This window comes from Pongo abelii, chromosome 3, assembly GCF_028885655.2.
Source record: "Pongo abelii isolate AG06213 chromosome 3, NHGRI_mPonAbe1-v2.0_pri, whole genome shotgun sequence".
In the NCBI taxonomy this organism is placed as follows: domain Eukaryota; kingdom Metazoa; phylum Chordata; class Mammalia; order Primates; family Hominidae; genus Pongo; species Pongo abelii.
The window spans coordinates 209,833,068-209,855,667 of record NC_071988.2 but is presented as its reverse complement, the minus strand read 5'-3'; the positions used below and the strand labels follow the sequence as shown (position 1 = coordinate 209,855,667).

The window sequence follows — 22,600 nt, the reverse complement described above, 5'->3', positions numbered from 1 at the left end:
ATTGTTTGTCACTGCATCATAAGACAATCATAAAACACATACCCTATATAGTAAATGTAAAATAAACAAATGCTCAAAGCCATTTTGCTACAATCAACCAACCTAGTTTTTATATGCTTCTCAAATTCCTTTACATATCACCTCTGAAAAGAATAAAAATATATAAAATATATTTCTATATATTTTTATTCTTTTCATATATATATATATATATACATGAAAAGTATTAAAACAATACCGAAAGAATTGTGTGGATTCAGAAATGTCATGCCATGTTATTCCTCTGCTTTTTGTTTCTGCTCCAATTACGCATAGGTGTCTGAGGGCAAGGGTTGAATGAGGAGAAAAAGAAAGAAACAAGAAGATAATGAACTTAGTTTTAAAGATATTGGACCCTTTGACTGTAAGTATTATGGATACATTTACCATTCTTTCTCAACTTAAGGTAGGCAACTTGTACTGAGTAATCTCAGTAATGGAATTTTCCCCAAATGAGTTTACAGGGCTGGCAGCAAAACCCAGGATGAATCTCATCAAATAGCCTCTCACTGGTAGATATTTGCCAAATGGGATTCCCCAAGATCCCTTCCTCTTGCATCCTGTTAATTAAGCCCCAGTTGCATGATACCCCTTGTCCATGAAACACCTGTACTTCACGGAAACTGACCGCTGCCCCAACCCTCGCCTCCACCGCTGGAAACGTAAAACAGTTTTGGCCAATGCAAATTGTAGCGACATTTTCTGTGGACTTCTCCAATAGAAGTTGGATTGTTTTTCCAAGAAGCGTACTGGAAGAAACAACCTTTCTTCCTACTGAGTGTGATTAGAAGCATGGCTCTCCTGCTAACAACTGGCCTCCATCTTATGACCAGAAACAGAGCTTTAGATAAAAGCTAAAGCCGGCTTTGGATTGAAGCAAAATACTGTAGAAGACAGAGATGGAAGAAATCTGTCTTCAGTAATATTGCGCCACTTGATCAAGGCTTTGCAGACATCTTCCAAGCCAGTGATATGTCTTCATTATTTAAGACAGTTTGAGTTTTATTTATCATTATATGCAACAGATTCCTGAACAATGCACTCATGTGGAATGACAGCTTCTATTCACTTTCTATCTGAAAACATTTCTTAACAGATAATTCCCATTTCCTTTTTCCCATTATTTTGAAGAAAAAAAACTATAATTTCAAATCATAGCTCATTGTCTATTCAAGTTCAAGATCAACCATTTTCTCACTAGATACTGTAATCTCAGTTCTTTCAAAGAGATCTCACATGTCTGTTACTAAATTTTAATTATTTACCTCGTTTTTCATATTTTTATGTCAAAAAATTCAATAGTTGATTCACGGAACTCCCATCTCATATATTCAGCAATGTTTCAGTCTAAAATATCGAATACCTAAGAAGGAACCAGATAGATTACTAAAGGTATCATTTATCTTAAAAGAATACGGGACTTAAGGACCAGTGAAAATAAATTTATATAATGGAGGAGATTAATATTAGGAAATGAGAATGTAAGAGCCTCTGTTAAATAGAAAATAAAAGTAATCATTTTATAGCTATTGCTGTCTACATTAGAGGTAGTACGGCTATTCATGAAATAAAATGTATTCATTTACAAATTGATTCTATTTTCCCAACCCCCCCTGCAATCACTTCTTATTAGTTTCTCAATGTCTAAAATTTGAGTGTATTATTGGAATATAAAATTTAATTTGTGTATTTTTGTTAGAAATATTTCATGAAAAGTTTTGATAGAAGAATGGAACTGAAAGTTTTGGTCAAAGACAAAGGGAAAAACTGAGAAATTCACAGGAAACAACTACTAGTAGTGACTTTCCTAATGCAGTGGTCTGTGGGTTCACTGGGGTCCATGAGAGTCCAAGTTCTGGGAACTGATCACTTATTAATGTCATAATAGTTTATCCGTACATCTCTATTGCGAATACATAATTTGTGATATTTGGTAAAAAAGTTTAAGTTATTATATTCCATTGAAGGTAATTTTATTATTTATCAAAGCTATCTCCATTATTCACATAATTCAGATTTTTTCTTTTCTTGTTGGAATCAGGGATAGGTAGAAAATGGTCTGCAATTTGATAGCTCCAATAAAATACAACACGAGTGAAAAAAACGTGAAGGTCTTCTGCTGTAGAGGCAGCTAATGCCTGCCGAAGTAAACGGTAAGCTGGAAAGAAACCAGGGCTGAGGCTGGAGCATGCTGTGTGTCTATGTGTTTGCACGTGTGGATTTTGTGTAACAGGCCAGAGAAAGAGAGCATTGTATAAATGCATAAGAAAGGTTGAAATACCTGAGGAACTAAAAGAAAATGTTTGCTTTTTATGTGTCTATATTTTATAACTTTATCTCATTATTAAAGATTCATGGGAAAATATTAAATGGTGGAATGTATTTGCAAAATTTTAAGCTATACTTTATGTATGGCATTAGACATTTGTGTGATGATAACAAAGAGCTCTTTATTATAGTTGGAAAAAAAGCTGAAATATGCACAGAGTACTTTTCCAATCATATGGATGGATTTGTGTTAAACAAACAGTTTCTCACTGCTTGGTCCCTAAGCACTACATTGTATGCATGTTAGAGCAGATGGTCAAAATGGAAGAAGGCTCTAGAAACAGGTGGCCCAGAGAACCAACAGAATTGCCTTGATGAGTTGAAATACATGAACTGCACGGGCATCTCTTCGTCTGCAGTGCTCTTTTGGATTCAGCTTCAGAGGAATGTTTGTAAATGTAATAAGACCTTCCCTAGCCAAGTTCTAGACCAGCCTGACCAACATGGTGAAACCCCGTCTCTACTAAAAATACAAAAATTAACCAGGCATGGTGGCGTGCGCCTGTAATCACAGCTACTCAGGAGGCTGAGGCAGGAAAATCGCTTAAACCCAGGAGGCGGTTTGTTGTAGTGAGCTTTGATTGCACCATTGCACTCTAGCCTGGGCGACAGAGCGAGATTCTGTCTCAAAAAAAAAAAAAAAGACATTCCCTAGCCAAAAAAGATCTCTTCCAGAAAGGTGTTGTTCTTGTGCAATATGGGATAGTGGGTTCCCTCGTTGTTCTCGCTTTCTTCAGTTTCTATATTTTGCAATTAAAATAAAAAGATCAGCCACTACAGATAGGAATTTATTTTAATAATAATAACAAACATTAGTATAAAATCTAATAATGCATCATAGGCTCACAGATAATAAAAAGAACAGTACTTTTTCAATCAAGTTAAAATATTTCTTAATTAAAATATGCTTATGATAGAATGCCCTTTTCTGTCCATGTGTATGCACCCAATCATAGTTGATCTTATATTTATTGCCAGTCATAGAACTTTGTGCCTACTTGTAAGGAGTTCTAAATGCTGATGAGGGTTTGCAAAAGAATGCATCATGTTTGAAAGGGAGAGTAGAATTGACCTCAGGACACAGACTGAAAATCGTTTCACAAAACCAAGCAGGAGCCCAAAAAGTGAGTGAAGTGTGGAGCCTGAGTCATTAAAAAAATGGGAAAAAAGTGAGGTGAGGCCGGGCGCAGTGGCTCACACCTGTAATTCCAGCACTTTGGGAGGCCAAGGCAGGTGGATCACCTGAGGCCAGGAGTTTGAGACTAGCCTAGCCAACATGGTGAAACCCTGTCTCTACTAAAAAGTACAAAAATTAGCCGGGTGTGGCGGCACATGCCTAAAATCGCAGCTACACGGGAGGCTGAGGCAGGAGAATTGCTGGAACCCGGGAGGCGGAGGTTGCAATGAGCCAAGATCGCACCATTGCACTCCAGCCCCGGCCAACAACAGTGAGACTCCAACTCCAAAAAAAAAAAAAGAAAAATGAGGTGCACATAGGGAAGGGTTTATGACAGAGCCTATTCACAGAAACAAATTAAAATAAATCATTAGGCACCTGTGTGATTATAAAACAATGAGATAAATATTCCTGTGAGGCTTGTGGAGATATCCTCTTACTTCAGAATCACACTACACTCATAAATCTGCTAATATTTGTCATGTGCTGATCCCCATAGCAACAAATTTCCCATTAGGCAAAATCTGAAAATGCAAAAGGGCTACATGATGAATTTCTCAAGGGCAAGAACAGTGTCATTCACAATTGAATACTCCGTTCTCAACACAGTGTGTGGCACATAGGGTACATTAATACATATTTAATAAATATATTAATAAAAAGAAATTTAAATATAATTGAAATTATGACATTTAAAATTAATATCCACACATTATCTCAATCTGTTTTTTTCTGAATTTTATCTAATTAATTCCACAATTGATTTATCTTACTTTGAAGCTACTTATTAAAGATAAGAATAACATTAATTAGTTTTACAGAAAGCATAATTATTTTTAATAATTATGACACTCTATCGTTTCTTCTAACACTGAATATTGTAGCAGAAAGGGCTTGACTTTGCATTTAAATTTCTGGGCTTGAATTTCAGATCCACTATTTACTGTGTCATGTTGGGCATGTTGTTTCACTTGTCTGGGTCTTGAAATGGGTATAAAATAACCTAAAATTAATATTGTTCAATTGAATGAAATATGTATATATATATAATATATATAGAGAAGTGATATATAAATATAAATTTATTTCTTCCTTCTCTTCTGAATTTTGAGGGGATTGACTGGTAGGCAGGAATTGGCCTCATAATATTCTGAACAGGAATTTGTTCCTATTCAGTTGGAAGTTAGTGTATTTCTCTACTCTTCCTCTGAGGATATGTCAAAAAATATGTTCTCCTTTACTCAACTCATCTCCATTCATCAAAATGCTATTACTGTGTTTTTTCTTTTTGGGATTCAAATGCCTATTAATTTACTGAAAATTATGTATCCGGTTAAATAGTCTTTTGAGTCTATAGTCCTGTAGAAATGTATTTAAACAGTTTCCTGGAAGTAAAAAGAAAAAGTTTTTAAAACTAAATTTTATAATTTCTCCTTGTCATTCCCTATTTGCCTTTCAATGCGCAGCTCGTTGTCACAGAGTCTTCACCTCCCCCTTCAAAACTTCATTGTTTGCTGCACTCTTTGAGTTCCTGTTCAGCTTGCATTCTACCATATGTAGTAATAATTTTGTTTAATTAACAAATACTGATGAGAGGCCAATAATGAGTCAGAATAAAAATATACACACATTTGGCAAAGAAGACACAAATATAACTATCATACAATGAGATATTTACAATGAATATGGATTTATTCTAGCTGCATTTTTATAATTTAAACATCTTTACTACATTTACAGAACACTGGGAAAAGTCTTTGCTATATAAAATCTTTCCATTATATTTGGTAATGAGAAAACCCCAGAAACTAAATTTAAATGCTTTAAACAATACTACTTAGAAGGAATCTAACATTTTAATGATTAACTTTCTTCTGAATCAGATTTGTGTGCAGTCTAGTAGTTATACAGAATTGAAATCAAAATTTTCACAGATAGTCTTAGAACCAAATCTTGCCAAGGTCAAAACTAAAATGCTCAATAGTACATCAGCTGATTATAAACCATGTGTTACTCTTTTCAGATGTCATTAATTAGTCTGTTACTCATCCTCTCTGTTCATATAGAATAAGTTTTCCAGTTCAAAATGAAAACAGTATCATTTCCCATGGACTGTATTATAGCAGAGTCTCTCTGATTAGACCTAAGGACTTTGGGAAACACTCAAAATTCTATAAATGACTTAGACGTCAGCCTCCTCCCCATTTCAGTCTGGATCTCAATGAAGAGAAATGTAATATATTGAATGTACATTGTAAAGTAGGTCTTCTTGTGTATTATCACTTATTTATACCTGTGCTTTTAGTGAACATGAAATATGTCTCTCTCCTGTGCATTACTCTCAATTTCATAATGAACATATAGTAACTACTAGTAGATACTGATTGAAGAATCCAGTAGTTCCTCGGTCATGCCCATCTGATATGCGTTTTGTGGAAGGATAAGTACAATACTGATTTTCAGAAGGAGACTTTTTATTTTATTTCATTTTATCCTGTCATATTTTGTTATGTATGAATTGGTTTAATGCACTAGCAATGAGACCGGGTACAGTTTGTGAAATTTCTACTGCAGTGGTTACCCTATTACAGTTGGCTAAGACAGCAAACAAAGCTTCTGCATTGTGAAACAGTGACAGAAGTATTTAACAAGTGGAAACTAACTACGGCATAGGGATTCTTCAACTGCCTTGCAAAGTGGTGCATGGGTGGAATCTTACCAGCATTCTCACCTGCCATAAGAAATTAAACCTGTCTCTTCCTGTGGTAACTGGAAGAGGAGTGATCTAAACTTGAACACCTAATTGCATCTCTCCCAGGAAGGGTCTGAGCCAGAAACTCAGGTAAGAAAATTCCACACTAGGTTCTCGTTTTGTCATCGGTGATGCATTCCATTTTCAGCAGTGAATCCTGGACAGGGGGTAGGATCCTGAGAGGAGACAGCGGGCTTCCTTCTGTGCCTCTGAAGGGCTTTTCAGATGTTTGCTTTTGCCATTTAGATTGAATGGCGAAACACCTATCATACCTACATATTCTAAAGTAAAATACAAACTGGATTGTGGTGCTCTCGATAACTTAAATTATCCACTCAATTGCACCCATCTATTAGTGCAGATAATAGAGAATTGACTGAACATCTTTTCCATGCAGGAACAATCGAATGAGACTCTTCATCTACAAGAGTGACTATTGCAATTACTGAATGTGTTCAAAACCCACCCCGAATCCTTACTGAAAGTAGGTAGAAAATAAATAATAACTCCTTGAGGTATTTAATGGCTGATGAAAGGGAAATTAAATACTATAATCATTTGAAATTAAAATTATTTTAAAAAACAATCCGTGGGATACCCAAACTCTAAAAGCCACAGGCTTGCGTTATTAAGCAAACATATGGCAGAGTTTTCTAAACAACTGTAGTCCAGCCAACACACAAGACCTCCCCTCCTAAATATTTATGAAACATTTTTGAAGGGGGCAAGATAGATCTAGTCTAACACACACATACACACACATACACACACGTGCACACACATTCTTAAAAGATACTCTTCCCTAGAAAACACCCATGACAGCATATTCTCGAAAGGCCATCTTTTTAGATGGAGCTGTAAACTGAGCTTCCATAAACCAGTGAGGGCAGAGCAATCCCATACTTCTTAAGGGCATTTTAGCTATGTGATGAGAAAAAGACTATGCTCTATCAACATGCATAGTTTTACTTGAAGACTCCCTTCCAAGAAAAAAAAGAAAAAAGAAGAGTAGAATGAAATAAAAAAAAATTATAGCTTCAGTTTAGCACTCCCTCTCTTTCCCTCTGTGTCTGTGTGTGTGTGTTTCAACAATCTAAGATTGTATCTAGCAGCTATATTAAAACTACTGCAGGCCTGGCACAGTGGCTGACACCTGTAATCCCAGCACTTTGGGAGGCCGAGGCGGGCGGATCACAAGGTCAGGAGATCGAGACCATCCTGGCTAATACAGTGAAACCCTGTCTCTACTAAAAATACAAAAAATTAGCTGGGCGTGGTAGCATGTGCCTGTAATACCAGCTATTTGGGAGGCTGAGGCAGGAGAATCGCTTGAACCCGGGAGGCAGAGGTTGCAGTGAGCCGAGATCGCACCACTGCACTCAAGCCTGGGTGACAGAGCAAGACTCCATCACACACACACACACACCCCCCAACAAAATACTACTGCAAAGACTAACACATAGAGGTGGTATAAGTATTTTTTCCACATCTCTAGATTAATATTTAAAAGACAACCTAACTATGTGTTAAAGATGTTGTGGGAAAAAAATTCTCTAAGAGCTTTATTTCCAGAATCTGGCAGCAGTAAGCGTGCTTATAGATCACTGGCCCTAGTCTTTGTTTTACAGGTGGAAAGATTATGGCTCTTAGAGAACAATTCGAGTTGTCTAATATCACACAGCGAGATATGTCAAAGAGGGACCCAGCCTAGAACACAAGTTGCAGCTCTGACAACAAAATGATTTGTAGGAGAATATAAAATATTGGGAAGACAAATTACTTGATCAAAAACCTATTTATTTTGTGGAATTGTTTAACATGTTTGTTGACAATGAATTGTCTTGCTGTCTTGAGTCTCTTAATCAATTTTTGCTTATATAAATTTGTTTTATATAGCTTGACGTTCTGCTGTATTGTTGGTTTGTTAAGCTCATATGTGATGAGGAATGCTATACCCGCCGATTCAATAAACCTCAAAATATACTGTGCAGAATGTTGTCATTACAAGTGCCCTGGAATGTGATATCCCAAAGGTCAGGGCAGCATTTTCTTCTTAAGTGTATCCTAGCCGCTAGCCATATTGGCTATTTAAATTTAGATTAATTAAAATTAAGTAGTTAAAATTCATTTTCTCAGTTGCACTAGCCGCATTTAAAGTGACAAACAGCTTCAAATGTCTCAATAGCTCAAATGTGGCTACTGCCAACTGTAGGGATAGTGCAGGTATGAAATGCCACTGACCTCATAGAAAGTTCTATGAGATAGTGCTGGTGCGGAGTAATAAAAATAGAAACTATTTTAGGAAGATAGCGGCAGAAGAGACAGAGGAAGAAAGGTGACGGATAGATGATAGATTAGATGGATAGGTAGATAGATAGATGATAGATATGATATGATAGAAAAAGGAAGGAAGGAAGGAAAGAAGGAAGGGAGGGAGAAAGGCAGGAATGAAAGATGAGAGGAAGGGAGGAAGAAAGATTTTTTTAAAAGAGTAGAGGAAGGGAGAGAACTATCTGATATTCTGAGTATTTTTAGACGTGTTCTGCTGCTGGGAAACTGTAGAATTTGGCTCCTCTGCACTTGTCTAAGCCTTATAAACTGTGAGTCTAACCCACAGTGCACAGTGTATAAGAACCATGACTTATTACAGGAACCATCTCACCTCAATTAAAACAGCATACCCACCATGAGGCCCGTGCTTTGAAGCAGAGTAAAAAATAGTGGCTTTCAAATTCTTCAGGCCAAAAGGAGACAAAAACAGCAGTAATAATAATTTAGAATGTGGTGCCTCTGACATTTATATTAGTGGTATAGGGATACAAAAATGAATAAAAATGTCTGTATACCTGTGGTTTAAATCCATATGTATAACTTTTCCTTGAAGATTGTATGCTTCTTTCACTGTTCTCATCTTTCTGTCATTTCCTACTTGTTTTATGATTGTATTATATTATACCTAGAATTAATGTTAATACCTTACAAGCCATTTACTAGAGCCAATATGCATCTGTTATTAGCCATTAAACAACATCAATGAGGATTATGATCCTTGTCTAATGGGTGCATGCAGGAATTTTAAAAAATTTCTTAGAAATATATAAAATGAAATGTCAAAAGTGAACCTATCAGGTTACATAGTACTTTCCCAGAGCTGAATGTTTCTCAAAATAGTTATCTCAGTGGCTTCTCCTCATCCCCGGTGGAAATGCCATGTGGAATGTGGAATGGCATGGCAGCCTGCTCCCTGGGAAAGCTTCTGGATCTAGAACTGAGGCTTGGCGTCTTCACAGATTCCCATGGTGGCGGAGTGGGGCTTTCCCGCCATGAAAGATCGTGCACTACCTAAAGCCCTAACACGCAAAACGTTTCATTAAATATTCTACAAAATCTACATTGACTTTTCACTTTGATCTTATAAACTTTTGTGATTCAGAGCATAAATCATTCGAATGGGAAGGCATCTCATCTTTTCTTCTTCCTGAAGGCGTACTCACCAGAAAACATAGCCCACTTCAGTTGAACGTTGCTGTTTCGATATGTCAGTATATTGCAATATTTTTAAAAGTCAACAATATGACCCCATCATACCAATATTTGTTGAATACCTTGCAGCCTCAAGATCCATTCGCCTTCATAGCTAAGGATGCTCTTATTCCAAGGAAAGCTTCCGACTGATCTCTTTCTGTAAATAGGCAAAATGTATTTTAGTTTCCACCACACATGTTCTTTTCTGTACGGCTTGTATGTTGGAAATTTTATCCAATTATTCAATTAACACTATACCAACAATCTGCTAATTCTGGAGATGTGGCAGTGGATAAAAAAGTTATAGTTTCTGATTTTGTGGAGCTTGGACTTTAATGATGGACAAAAAGATTAACCACTTTCTTACATAAATATATATTTCATCAAAATTATAGTGGACGAATTATTTATATGTGAACTACATGTGTATGTATACATAAATGGGCGGTTACTAGCTGCACTGAGAATGTACACGTGGAGCTAACGAGGCTGGGTGGTCAGAGAAGGCCTCCCAAGGAGGTGGCTTTGAAGCTGAGTGGTGCTTCCACGTGAAAAGGCTGGAAAGGGCATTCCAAGAAAAGGCTGAGGCCGGCAGGAAAGAGGTTCCAGCGCGCTCTGGGAACGGAAAGCGCACCTGCCTGGAACGAAAATGAGTGTGCTGAAATAGGACGCTACGAAGGGAGACAGAGGCTGGCAAGAGCGACCGAGGAGGAGCTCAAAGGAGCGAGCGGGGAAGGCCGCTGTGGAGCGTGGAAGAAGCGCTTCTGAGCGGGGAAGGCCGCTGTGGAGCCCGGAGGAAGCGCTTCTGAGTGGGGAAGGCCGCTGTGGAGCCTGGAGGAAGCGCTTCTGAGCGGGGAAGGCCGCTGTGGAGCCTGGAGGAAGCGCTTCTGAGCGGGGAAGGCCGCTGTGGAGCCCAGAGGAAGCGCTTCGGAGCGTGGAGGAAGCGCTTTTGAGCGGGGAAGGCCGCTGTGGAGCCTGGAGGAAGCGCTTCTGAGCGGGGAAGGCCGCTGTGGAGCCCAGAGGAAGCGCTTCGGAGCGTGGAGGAAGCGCTTCGGAGCAGGGAAGGCCGCTGTGGAGCCCGGAGGAAGCGCTTCGGAGCGTGGAGGAAGCGCTTTTGAGCGGGAAAGGCTGCTGTGGAGCCTGGAGGAAGCGCTTCTGGACGGGGAAGGCCGCTGGGAGCATGAACTTCTGAGCAGGTAAGGCTGCTGTGGAGCGTGGAGGAAGCGCTTCTGAGCAGGGAAGGCCCCTGTGGAGCGTGGCGGAAGCGCTTCTGAGAGGGGAAGGCCGCTGTGGAGCGTGGAGGAAGCGCTTCTGAGCAGGGAAGGCCCCTGTGGAGTGTGGAGTAAGCGCTTCTGAGCGGGGAAGGCCGCTGGGAGCATGAACTTCTGAGCAGGTGTGTCCGGAATTGGTGGGTTCTTGGTCTCACTGACTTCAAGAATGAAGCCGCGGACCCTCGCGGTGAGTGTTACAGCTCTTAAGGTGGCGCGTCTGGAGTTTGTTCCTTCTGATGTTCAGATGTGTTCAGAGTTTCTTTCTTCTGGTGGGTTCGTGGTCTCACTGTCTCAGGAGTGAAGCTGCAGACCTTCGCGGTGAGTGTTACAGCTCTTAAGGCGGTGCCTCTGGAGTTGTTGGTTCCTCCCAGTGGGCTCGTGGTCTTGCTGGCTCAGGAGTGAAGCTGCAGACCTTCTAAGTGAGTGTTACAGCTCATAAAAGCAGTGTAGACCCAAAGAGTGGTCAGTAGCAAGATTTATTGCAAAGAGCAAAACAACAAAGCTTCCACAGTGTGGAAGGGGACCCCAGCAGGTTGCCACTGCTGGCTGGCAGCCTGCTTTTATTCTCTTATCTGGCCCCACCATATCCTGCTGATTGATAGAGCCCAGTGGTCTGTTTTGACAGGGTGCTGATTGGTGCGTTTACAATCCCTGAGTTAGACACAAAGGTTCTCCACCTCCCCACCAGATTAGCTAGATACAGAGTGCCAAAGGTTCTCTCCAAGGCCCCACCAGAGTAGCTAGATACAGTGTCGATCGGTGCATTCACAAACCCTGAGCTAGACACAGAGTGCTGATTGGTGTGTTTACAAACCTTGAGCTAGATACAGAGTACCGATTGGTGTATTTACAATCCCTGAGCTAGACATAAAGGTTCTCCACGTCCCCACCAGACTCAAGAGCCCAGCTGGCTTCACCCAGTGGATCCCACACCAGGGCTGCAGGTGGAGCTGCCTGCCAGTCCCGGGCGGTGCGCCCACACTCCTCAGCCCTTGGGTGGTCAATGGGACTGGGCGCCATGGAGCAGGGTGCGGCACTCATTGGGGAGGCGCTCACTGGGGAGGCTCCCGCCGCACAGGAGCCCACGGAGGGGGTGGGAGGCTCAGGCATGGCAGGCTGCAGGTCGCGAGCACTGCCCGGTGGGAAGGCAGCTAAGGCCGGGGGGAGCAATCAAGGGCAGCGCCGGTGGGCTGGCACTGCTGGGGGACCCAGTACACCCTCTGCAGCTGCTGGCCCAGGTGCTAAGCCCCTCATTACCGGGGGCCCGCAGGGCCGGCTGGCAGCTCCGCCAAGTGCGGGGCCCGCCAAGCCCACTCCCGCCCGGAACTCCAGCTGGCCCGCAAGCGCCGCGCGCAGCCCCAGTTCCCGCTCCCGCCTCTCTCTCCACACCTCCCTGCAAGGTAAGGGAGCTGGCTCTGGCCTTGGCCAGCCCAGAAAGGGGCTCCCACAGTGCAGCGGTGGGCTGAAGGGCTCCTCAAGTGCCGCCAAAGTGGGAGCCCAGGCAGAGGAGGCGCCGAGAGCGAGCGAGGGCTGTGAAGACTGCCAGCACGCTGTCACCTCTCACAGGGAAGGCCGCTGTGGTTCCTGGAGGAAGCGCTTCCGGGCGGGGAGGGCCGCTGTGGAGCCTGGAGGAAGCGCTTCCGGGTGGGGAGGGCCGCTGTGGCTCCTGGAGGAAGCGTTTCCGGGCGGGGAGGGCCGCTGCGGAGCCTGGAGGAAGCTTTTCTGAGCGGGGAAGGCCGCTGTGGTTCCTGGAGGAAGCGCCTCCGAGCGGGGAGGGCCGCTGCGGAGCCTGGAGGAAGCGCTTCCGGGCGGGGAGGGCCGCTGCGGAGCCTGGAGGAAGCGCTTCCGGGCGGGGAGGGCCGCTGCGGAGCCTGGAGGAAGCGCTTCCGGGCGGGGAGGGCTGCTGCGGAGCCTGGAGGAAGCGCTTCCGGGCGGGGAGGGCCGCTGCGGAGCCTGGAGGAAGCGCTTCCGGGCGGGGAAGTCCCCTGTGGAGTGTGGAGGAAGCGCTTCTGAGAGGTGCAGGAACGTGAGGACACCAAGGCCTGGTGAGGGAGAGAGGGTGCGCGGCTGGGGGCAGAGGCCTCTGGGGCGGAGTGGGTGGCGGTAGTCAGCCTTATTGAAATGGGCTGGGAGAAAACGGGAAGAGGAAGAGACAAAAAGCATAAATAGTGCTTTTGAAAATTTTGGTTTTGATTTGCATTTCTCTGATGGCCAGGGATGATGAGCATTTTTTCATGTGTCTTTTGGCTGCATAAATGTCTTCTTTTGAGAAGTGTCTGTTCATATCCTTTGCCCACTTTTTGATGGGGTTGTTTGTTTTTTTCTTGTAAATTTTTTGGAGTTCATTGTAGATTCTGGATATTAGCCCTTTGTCAGATGAGTAGGTTGTGAAAATTTTCTCCCATTTTGTAGGTTGCCTGTTCACTCTGATGGTAGGTTCCTTTGCTGTGCAGAAGCTCTTTAGTTTAATTAGATCCCATTTGTCAATTTTGGCTTTTGTTGCCATTGCTTTTGGTGTTTTAGACATGAAGTCCTTGCCCATGCCTATGTCCTGAATGGTAATGCCTAGGTTTTCTTCTAGGGTTTTTATGGTTTTAGGTCTAATGTTTAAGTCTTTAATCCATCTTGAATTAATTTTTGTATAAGGTGTAAGGAAAGGATTCAGTTTCAGCTTTCTACATATGGCTAGCTAGTTTTCCCAGCACCGTTTATTAAATAGGGAATCCTTTCCCCATTGCTTGTTTTTGTCAGGTTTGTCAAAGATCAGATAGTTGTAGATATGCGGCATTATTTCTGAGGGCTCTGTTCTGTTCCATTGATCTATATCTCTGTTTTGGTACCAGTACCATGCTGTTTTGGTTACTGTAGCCTTGTAGTGTAGTTTGAAGTCAGGTAGCATGATGCCTCCAGCTTTGTTCTTTTGGCTTAGGATTGACTTGGCGATGCGGGCTCTTTTTTGGTTCCATATGAACTTTAAAGTAGTTTTTTCCAATTCTGTGAAGAAAGTCATTGGTAACTTGATGGGGATGGCATTGAATCTATAAATTACCTTGGGAAGTATGGCCATTTTCACGATATTGATTCTTCCTACCCATGAGCATGGAATGTTCTTCCATTTGTTTGTATCCTCTTTTATTTCATTGAGCAGTGGTTTGTAGTTCTCCTTGAGGAGGTCCTTCATTAAAAAGTCAGGAAACAACAGGTGCTGGAGAGGATGTGGAGAAATAGGAACACTTTTACACTGTTGGTGGGACTGTAAAGTAGTTCAACCATTGTGGAAGTCAGTGTGGCGATTCCTCAGGGATCTAGAACTAGAAATACCATTTGACCCAGCCATCCCATTACTGGGTATATACCCAAAGGACTATAAATCATGCTGCTATAAAGACACATGCACACGTATGTTTATTGCGGCACTATTCACAACAGCAAAGACTTGGAACCAACCCAAATGTCCAACAATGATAGACTGGATTTAGAAAATGTGGCACATATACACCATGGAATACTATGCAGCCATAAAAAATGATGAGTTCATGTCCTTTGTAGGGACATAGATGAAATTGGAAGTCATCATTCTCAGTAAACTATCACAAGGACAAAAAACCAAACACCGCATGTTCTCACTCATAGATGGGAATTGAACAATGAGAACACTTGGACACAGGAAGGGGAACATCACACTCTGTGGACTGTTGTAGGGTGGAGGGAATGGGGAGGGATAGCATTAGGAGATATACCTAATGCTAAATGGCAAGTTAATGGTTGCAGCACACCGACATGGCACATGTATACATATGTAACTAACCTGCACATTGTGCACATGTACCCTAAAACTTAAAGTATAATAATAATTAAAAAAAAGAAAAATAATAAGATTTGCCAATTAAAAAAAAAAAGAAAATTTTGATTTTGAAAAGTAGACATTAGACAACAGTTGCAGGCATCATTTTGTTTTTATTAAGGATGGCAAAAACTAAATTAGATTTACATGATGATGGAAAAAGCCAAGTAGAGAGAGAAAGAAATGAAGACAGAAAAACGAAATAGGAAAGAGGATTAGCAATACAGAAAGGAGACTATAGGCAGGGTTCAGTTATTTTGAATGGTTTGTTTCTCCTGAATATTGTACCTATTAATTTGGAAAAATATTCTATTCTGTGCTATCTGAAAGAAATCCTCTTCTTAGTTCTCTTTTAACATACCATTTGGAATTAAATTGTTTACTGTGTGTTGTTCTGAAACCATTCACAACATCTATATTAATGATTGGTGATATTCACTTAGCATTCCCTTCCTATTAATAAATTGCTGGGCCATATCATTGCTTATAGAACCAAATAAATTTTGATGTAATTGGCCAGTTTTAGAAGGTAAACATCTCTTCATAGGCAGTGCCTTATCTTGGGACTAAAAGAATTTACGCAGCAGAGTGAATCTCTGGATCTGCTGAATAGGGAGGGAGGACAATGAAAAGCGAAGCGGGGAGGCTCAGGGAAGATGACGGCTCAGTCCAATTTCCAGTGGAGCTGCAGGGTCAGGAGCTGTGTGCTGTAAAGCCAAGGGATCCTCTAGGCTTCTGGGACAGTTAACCACAGGATATTCTGTGAGCCACAGAAAAGTCTGAGAAATAGCGTCCTAGAGCTGTGGGTGATAATTGAGAGCTTAGCAAATGGATTTCCAGAGCTGTGAAAGTAAAGATGGCATCTGACCTTTTGCATGATCTATGGTGATCTTCTAGAAACATGAGGAAGTCACAGACCTTTCTACCCTGATAGCAGAAGAGTGTTCATCTTCGAATTTGGGAGAAAAGAAAAAGAAGGAGAGGTGGAGGAGGAGGAAGAAAGAGATAAAAAAGAACAGAAGAAGAGAGAGGAGGAGAGGGGAAAGAGAGAAGAAAATGAATAATTCTTATGAACAATATTATAAAACGTTATGGAAAAATATTAAATAAGACACAAATATATGGAAAAATAAAACATATCTTGGATAGAAAACTCTGGAGAACATTCTGGAGGTAAAGGTTGAATTTGGATAGATCCTGTTACCCAGCAATTCTATTCCTGGATGTTTAGGCCAGAGAAAGCCTGAGACTTATATATACAAAGAGACACCATCATTGTCATCACCACTGCTATCATTACAGCTAATACTAAGTACTGACTGTACACCTCCATTCTAAATATGCTATATCAATTATCTCATTTATTAGGTTTCACCATATAAAAATGCTAATATGTGACCGTTTTTGGACTATGAAAATTACAATTGCATATGCCTCAAGCTAATACTCTTCTCAATAGTCCTATGAAGTACATACTATTTTTATCTCAGTTTTAAAATGGGGAAGTGAGGCACAGTGGATTAACTAACTTGCCAAAGCTGCTGAGCTCCTACATGGCGCCACCACACATCAGATGAATGCAGTCTGCACTGGAGTCCCCCTTCAAAACTGCTTACTATGCTGCCTTAATCTGGAAAAAAGACTCACAGCCACAGACCACAGGAGAGCAAAAGGATGAAAACAACAGCAATGTCCATTAACAGAGGAATTGACTAATACCTTGATGTACATTCACACAAGAGAATGTGGCAAAATAGCAAATTCAAGAAACTAGACTTACTCATATTAATCCGCATTAAGTGAGAAAAGAGAGATTCCAGGAAAATATATATAGCTGTGACCATTTGTACTGCGGTTAGGAACATATAACGCAGTGCTACGTACTGTTTAGTGCCAAAGACGTATGTGACACACATGTAAAGGTATCCGTGAGAATGACAAACACCAAAGGAAGATGCTGGCTAATGTGGGTGCAGAAGGAGGCAGTTGGGGAAGAACTAGGAGGAATATCAGCTGTTTCGGTGATGGGTGATTTTTAGTAAGGTCATGGGTACATGGGTAATTGTTGTGTCATTCTTAACACAATTCTGCAGCCAGAGAGAGAAAAAGGAAAATACACCCGTAATAAACAACTTTCAATGAATGATATGAGGAATAAATAAATTAATAAGGACACTTGTGGAGTGGGGAAAGCAAGAAAAGGGCAACAATAAAAATTTAAAAGATGTAAACAGAAATGATTCCTTTTATGTAAAATTAATTTATGTTTGCATATTTTCATAACAGAAACAGATACCAAGATCTTGACAGTGGTTGCCTTAGTGTGATGAGATTTTGAAATGACTTATTTATTTTTTCTTATGTTTTTATGCAGTCTTCAAATGTTTTACGGTGTAGTTATATGTAGTCAGGAAAATACACAGCATTCTAGATAAATAAAAGTGAAAGGCAGCAGTCCAAAGGGAAGCTAACTGTGGACTAGATCTTGAAGTATGGCAAATGCAGGTTTTTCTCCCTTTTAGGGATGATAAATGAGCAGTTAGTATCTCCACCAAGATCATGCATCAGGTTCAAATTCCAGGTCTGGTGGGTCAATCTAATAAATTATTTAGCAAGAGCCCTCAGAAAGGTTGGGCTGGGAAGCCATCTTCTTCTAAGATCTGCTTCTGTCTTTGGCATGCATGGACGTCGTTGTTTTAAACTGGACAGTTTTTAACTAGGCAAGTCTGGGAACTGGGAGAAAGGAAGAATTCTCAGTTCTAAGCTGGGAATAGACTTCATCAGAAAAATAACATGGGAGATTGATTATAGGAGGATACATGGGAGGATGGTTCTAAGTGGGGATGGAATTTAGGAGGATAATAGGAGGGTCTCTCCCTCGTGGGAAGAAATCTGTTTCATGCATGCCCCTTGGGTTGAGAGTGAGCCTTGTATTGCCCAAATCTGGCCAAAATATGGCAGTGGTCTTTTTCATCAAGAACAGAGGTGCCCACAGAAGTAGAACCGTGCCATTGTCCAGACGATGCAGTGTGGGAGATCTTGGAGAGTAGGCATTCTCCCTACCTTTACGTGGACTCCAGAGATTCTTTGTCCTGACAGGCATGAGATTTCATTGGCATCCAGGGTCAGTATCTTGGCAGGGTCCACGACCTACTTCAGAAGGGCAGATGGATGCCAGGCTGCTCCAGATGGCTTCCCGGGAGCCCGAGCAGAAGTCCAAGTGGAGCGTAAGCCAGGCCGAGTCTCCTGCTGACAGACTAGGTTCGGAGCTATTGCTTCCAGAACTCTGAAAAATTGCTGGAAGGCTTGGGGAAGCTAGTTTCTGATAACAGCAAAGATTGATCATTTGTTCATTACAAGTGAATCTCATTTGGTAACATGATGGTACAAAGTGGGAATGTGTGTTGTCCTGATTTTATTAAATATTTGTGTATTGTATTGTAAAAATATTAGCAGTGCTTTTTAATGTTGTGGAGGATGTTTTAGGAAGTTAGTAGACATTTCTAAGTTGGGTTAGTTTTTTAAACTTGTGGAGTGAGTGAGAGAGCAGTATGGTGTGAAGGAGAATGAGAGCAAGATTGAGGAAAAGTGGCAGCCAGAAACAGAGCAAAGAAATGGGGAGGGTAATAAAGAGCTTTGGAAGACACAGATGCAGAGGGGATGGAGAAGAGGGATGGAGACTTAGCAAAGCTCTTCAATCTGGTTTTATAGGTGTAAAGAATTCTTAATAGTGAAAATACAGAGCTGAAACTTTAGATCTGAAAGGAGCCTTCGCTTTCATAAATTCCAGAAAGCTCCTTATACTGATTAGGAAACACTGTCTGGAGACTTCCTTAAAGGAACAGAATCAAAGGAAACAGATTTCTGTTGAATGTCATTTGTTAAGGCTTAATATATATATTAGTAGTATTTTCTGAATTGAGTTTTCGGCAAATTAGTAGCAAATGAATCATCCATAATCATCCACATTGGATTAAAGGAGAGTGTTTTCCTACTTAAAAGGTAGGCTGGGGTCAATTTCATGGCACTGTTATTTACGCAGATGCATAAAGACATCTGGTGGCCTGAAATTTCCATTTTCATTTCCATTCCTTTTATGTTTTCACAAGTTTGTACAAATTGAACAGGAATGTTGGTTTCCTGCTAAATCCATTAGAAACTGATATAAGGGTGAGAAGAAAGGATGTAATGGAAAACGTAAGGTATTAGAATGTAAAAGAATGTAGAGTAACAGACCAGACTATGGAAAACATGGGCGAAAAGATTTATTCTCATTCTCAGAATGAAAAGCTAAACCACAAAAAGTGAAATCATATATTTGTGCTCTGCTATTTAAGAACGTATGTCTCTGAGGTGGATAGGAAATGCTGTCTTATTGTAGTTTTAATTTGCATTTCTTTGATTACTAGTAAGATTGGGTATTTTTCATACCTCATGCATCAATTATGCTGCTTATTTTGAGAAATTTCTATTTATAGCTTTTGCCAATTATCACATCACTTATCATTTTAAAATTCATTTATAAGTGTTTTTATGCTCTTCAAACCAAGCCTTTGCTGCTTCTGTGTTGTTCAAACACATTCTTCCTACTTCAGACTTGTCCAATCACTTTTTAATAGTTTCTTTTGATGATCAGAAGCTCTGTATTTTAATGTAGTAGAATTATCCATCTTTTTATGGTTAGTTCTTTTACATCTTTTTAAAGCAAAGTCCTACCCTGAGGTAATTAAGATATTTCTGATATTGTCTTTTGAAAGATTGTAGTTTTGCCTTAAATATTTAAGCCCTAAATCTACCTTAAAGCTATGCAGTTATGCATCACTTAATGATGATGAGGATGCATTCTGAGAAACACAATGGGGATACGTTCTGAGAAGTGCTTCATCAGGCAACTTCATCATTGTGCAAATATCACAGAGTGTACTTCCACAAATCTAGATGGCACAGCCTACTACATACCTACACTATATGGTATAGCCTATTGCTCCTAGGCTATAAACCTGTACAGCAGGTTACTGTACTCAATACTGTCAGCATCTGTAACATGATTGTATGTATTTGTGTATCAAACGTAGCTAAACATGGAAAAGGTAATGCATTGTGTGACTATGTTATGACAGCTGCTACATCACTAGGCCATAGGAATATTTCAGCTCCCTGATTACCTTATGGGACCACCGTTGTATATGCAGTCCACTGTTGATCAAAATATTATGTGGGAGTTCATGACCATACTTGTATAGGCTGTGAAGTAGGAATCCAGTTTCCATTATTTGGTATCCATAAGTTAATGTGCAAGTACCATTCATAAACAGCCCTTCCTTTCACCACAGAGCTTCGATCCCTGCTTTTGCACTTCATACATTTCCGTATATGTGAGTTTATTTCTGGAGTTTCTATTTTGTTTCCTTGGCCTATTTGTCTATTTCTAGACAACTCTTGCACTATCTGAATTACTTCTGGTTTACAATAAGGTCTGATATATCCAATGATGAATCCCCACTGTGCTTGGCCCTTTACTCTTCCATATAAATTAAAAGTCAAGGTCTAATTACATAGAAAAACTCTGTTGGGCTTTTTATTGGAATTGCACTGAATCTGTAAATAAATTTGGGGAGAATGGACATTTTTATGGTATTGAGTTCTTAAAGTCTGGTTGTAGTCTCTGATAGGAAAGTCATTATTTTCTTAGGCCAATAAGCATGACATTTTTTAAATTTTAAAAGTAAAGTAATTTATATCTGAATCAGCATGTAATAAACCAAGACAGGATTAATATTTATAAAAATCTGAAGCTCTTCTCTAATACTGGAGGCTAAGGGGTAATATACAAAACTGAGACACTTTCATAAAGCATGTGTTACCTGAAACAATTTTTCTTTGCCAAATTTATTGAATTATGAGAACAGACAATCAGCTTTAGATATTTTAAGGAAGTTAATTTATCTGCTTTGAGTTCATCTGCTTTGATATTAAAATAAAGTAAAAGCTATCTCTGCAGGCTACCAAGAAATTTATGTCTTTTGAGATTAGTGATAATTTTTGTGTGGATTTTTTTTCTTTTTCAAAATACTCTTTTTGCACCAACAAATCCATTTTGAATGACAATCTCATCAAAATATTTTTATTTATGTATTTCTGATTTTATTTATTCTTCTCACAATAAAATTAACAAGCAAGTGAACCTAAAAGGGTTTGGAAACTGCAGAATACTTTTTTCTTGGGATGTGAGATTCCAAATTCACTTATAAAACCAGTCCAAAGTTCTTATTGCTCATATGGTGGCATAAATGAAGCTTCCTATTCCTTCCCCATGGATAGAGAGAAGGTCTTGCAGCTGGGGTGACAATGCTCGGCCACAGCATTTGTCGACTGGGCTTCTCCATTTGGTAGTGGCCAAGACCTGGGTGCAGGGATGTGAGCAGCTTGGCCACTTCAGCCGTGTGGAAGACAACCCTGCTCAGGCGAATGCAGGAGAGGAAGCAAGTTGCACCTCTTCTCACACATTGGGCAAAGGCCCTAGCTCTCTTACAGATCTGTAGGGCAGGAAATAACAAGTCACTCCACAGCACATGTGCTTAAGAGTTGAAAGAGAAAGGTTCAGGAAGGGTTTGAACTTACTTTGAAGGAAAAGTTACCTGCACCTTTTAGTGAAATGGAGCACAATCAAAGATTATGACCCTCAGTAAGGAGGAGAAAGGAAGTGAAGAGGGTGAAACAGGACGGAAGTTCTGTCCCTCAAAACCACCTGCTCAGACACCCACATCTTAGACCAGACTAAGCCTTCATTCCTTGTGCCCACCTGAAACTGATGGTCATGTTCACACTAGGGGGCCTGACAGTGTTTGCTTGTATTTGTGTCCTTTCTTCTCGTGGCTACTTGTGTAGCAGACATCGCTTTCAGTTTGTGCCATCATTATTTGCTGTGTGTCTACCTTCTCTGGTAAACTGAACATTTTCTGAGGGTGTGATTCTTGCCTCATGCCTCCTTGTTTTCCCCTGCACATGCAGCACTACCAGAACGTGTGAGGAATCACTTGAGGAATCACGATTGGAAGTCACACTGGTCCCAAGGGCTGTCCTGCACAGACGTCTCCATGCAAATCCGGATATCTTCTGTGACCTAATGCATCCTAAGGGAAGTGAGGTTAAGGCAAACAAAGATGTGGTTCAAAATCACACCATCATTATCCAAAACAAAGGATAGTTTTGAGCATCTAGCCCTCAGATATATCCCCTCACTTCATGTACATGAAACTTACAGAGAGATTCTACAGAAAAAAACAAATAACAATAAAACAAAGCAGACAAAATTGAGATTTATTTACACACAAAAGTACCTTTGTGGTGGAGAGAGTCTAAGATATTATTGTCTGTCACATGGAATACCAAGAGGCTTCAATGTAATTAGGACCCCAAAGGACACAACACAGTTTAATCCAGTGCATTCAGGGCACTGTCGCTTTGCTTACAAACCAGTCATCAGGGGGACCGTGGCCTGAGTTGGTAGTTTAATAGTGCTGGGGGACCCCATGCTTGGCTTGAGTGTCAGACGCATCACTACTCTCAGACACCAACTGAACTCATGACATGCTTTGTGTTTTCTTGCACAGAAATTGCCTTGGCCATTAGAAGAACTAAGATAAATTACTCATGAGCTCAGT

At 40.7% G+C, this 22,600-nt stretch overlaps 1 long non-coding RNA gene across 1 annotated transcript; it reads left to right on the top strand.

Moving 5' to 3' along the window:
* The first annotated feature begins 309 nt into the window (after nucleotides 1-309).
* On the top strand, nucleotides 310-21,986 carry LOC103890565 (uncharacterized). The gene is made up of 3 exons (XR_654882.4): nucleotides 310-403; nucleotides 2,081-2,192; nucleotides 21,948-21,986. It is a non-coding gene; the product is annotated as an uncharacterized LOC103890565 (long non-coding RNA).
* Nucleotides 21,987-22,600: the final 614 nt, after the last annotated feature.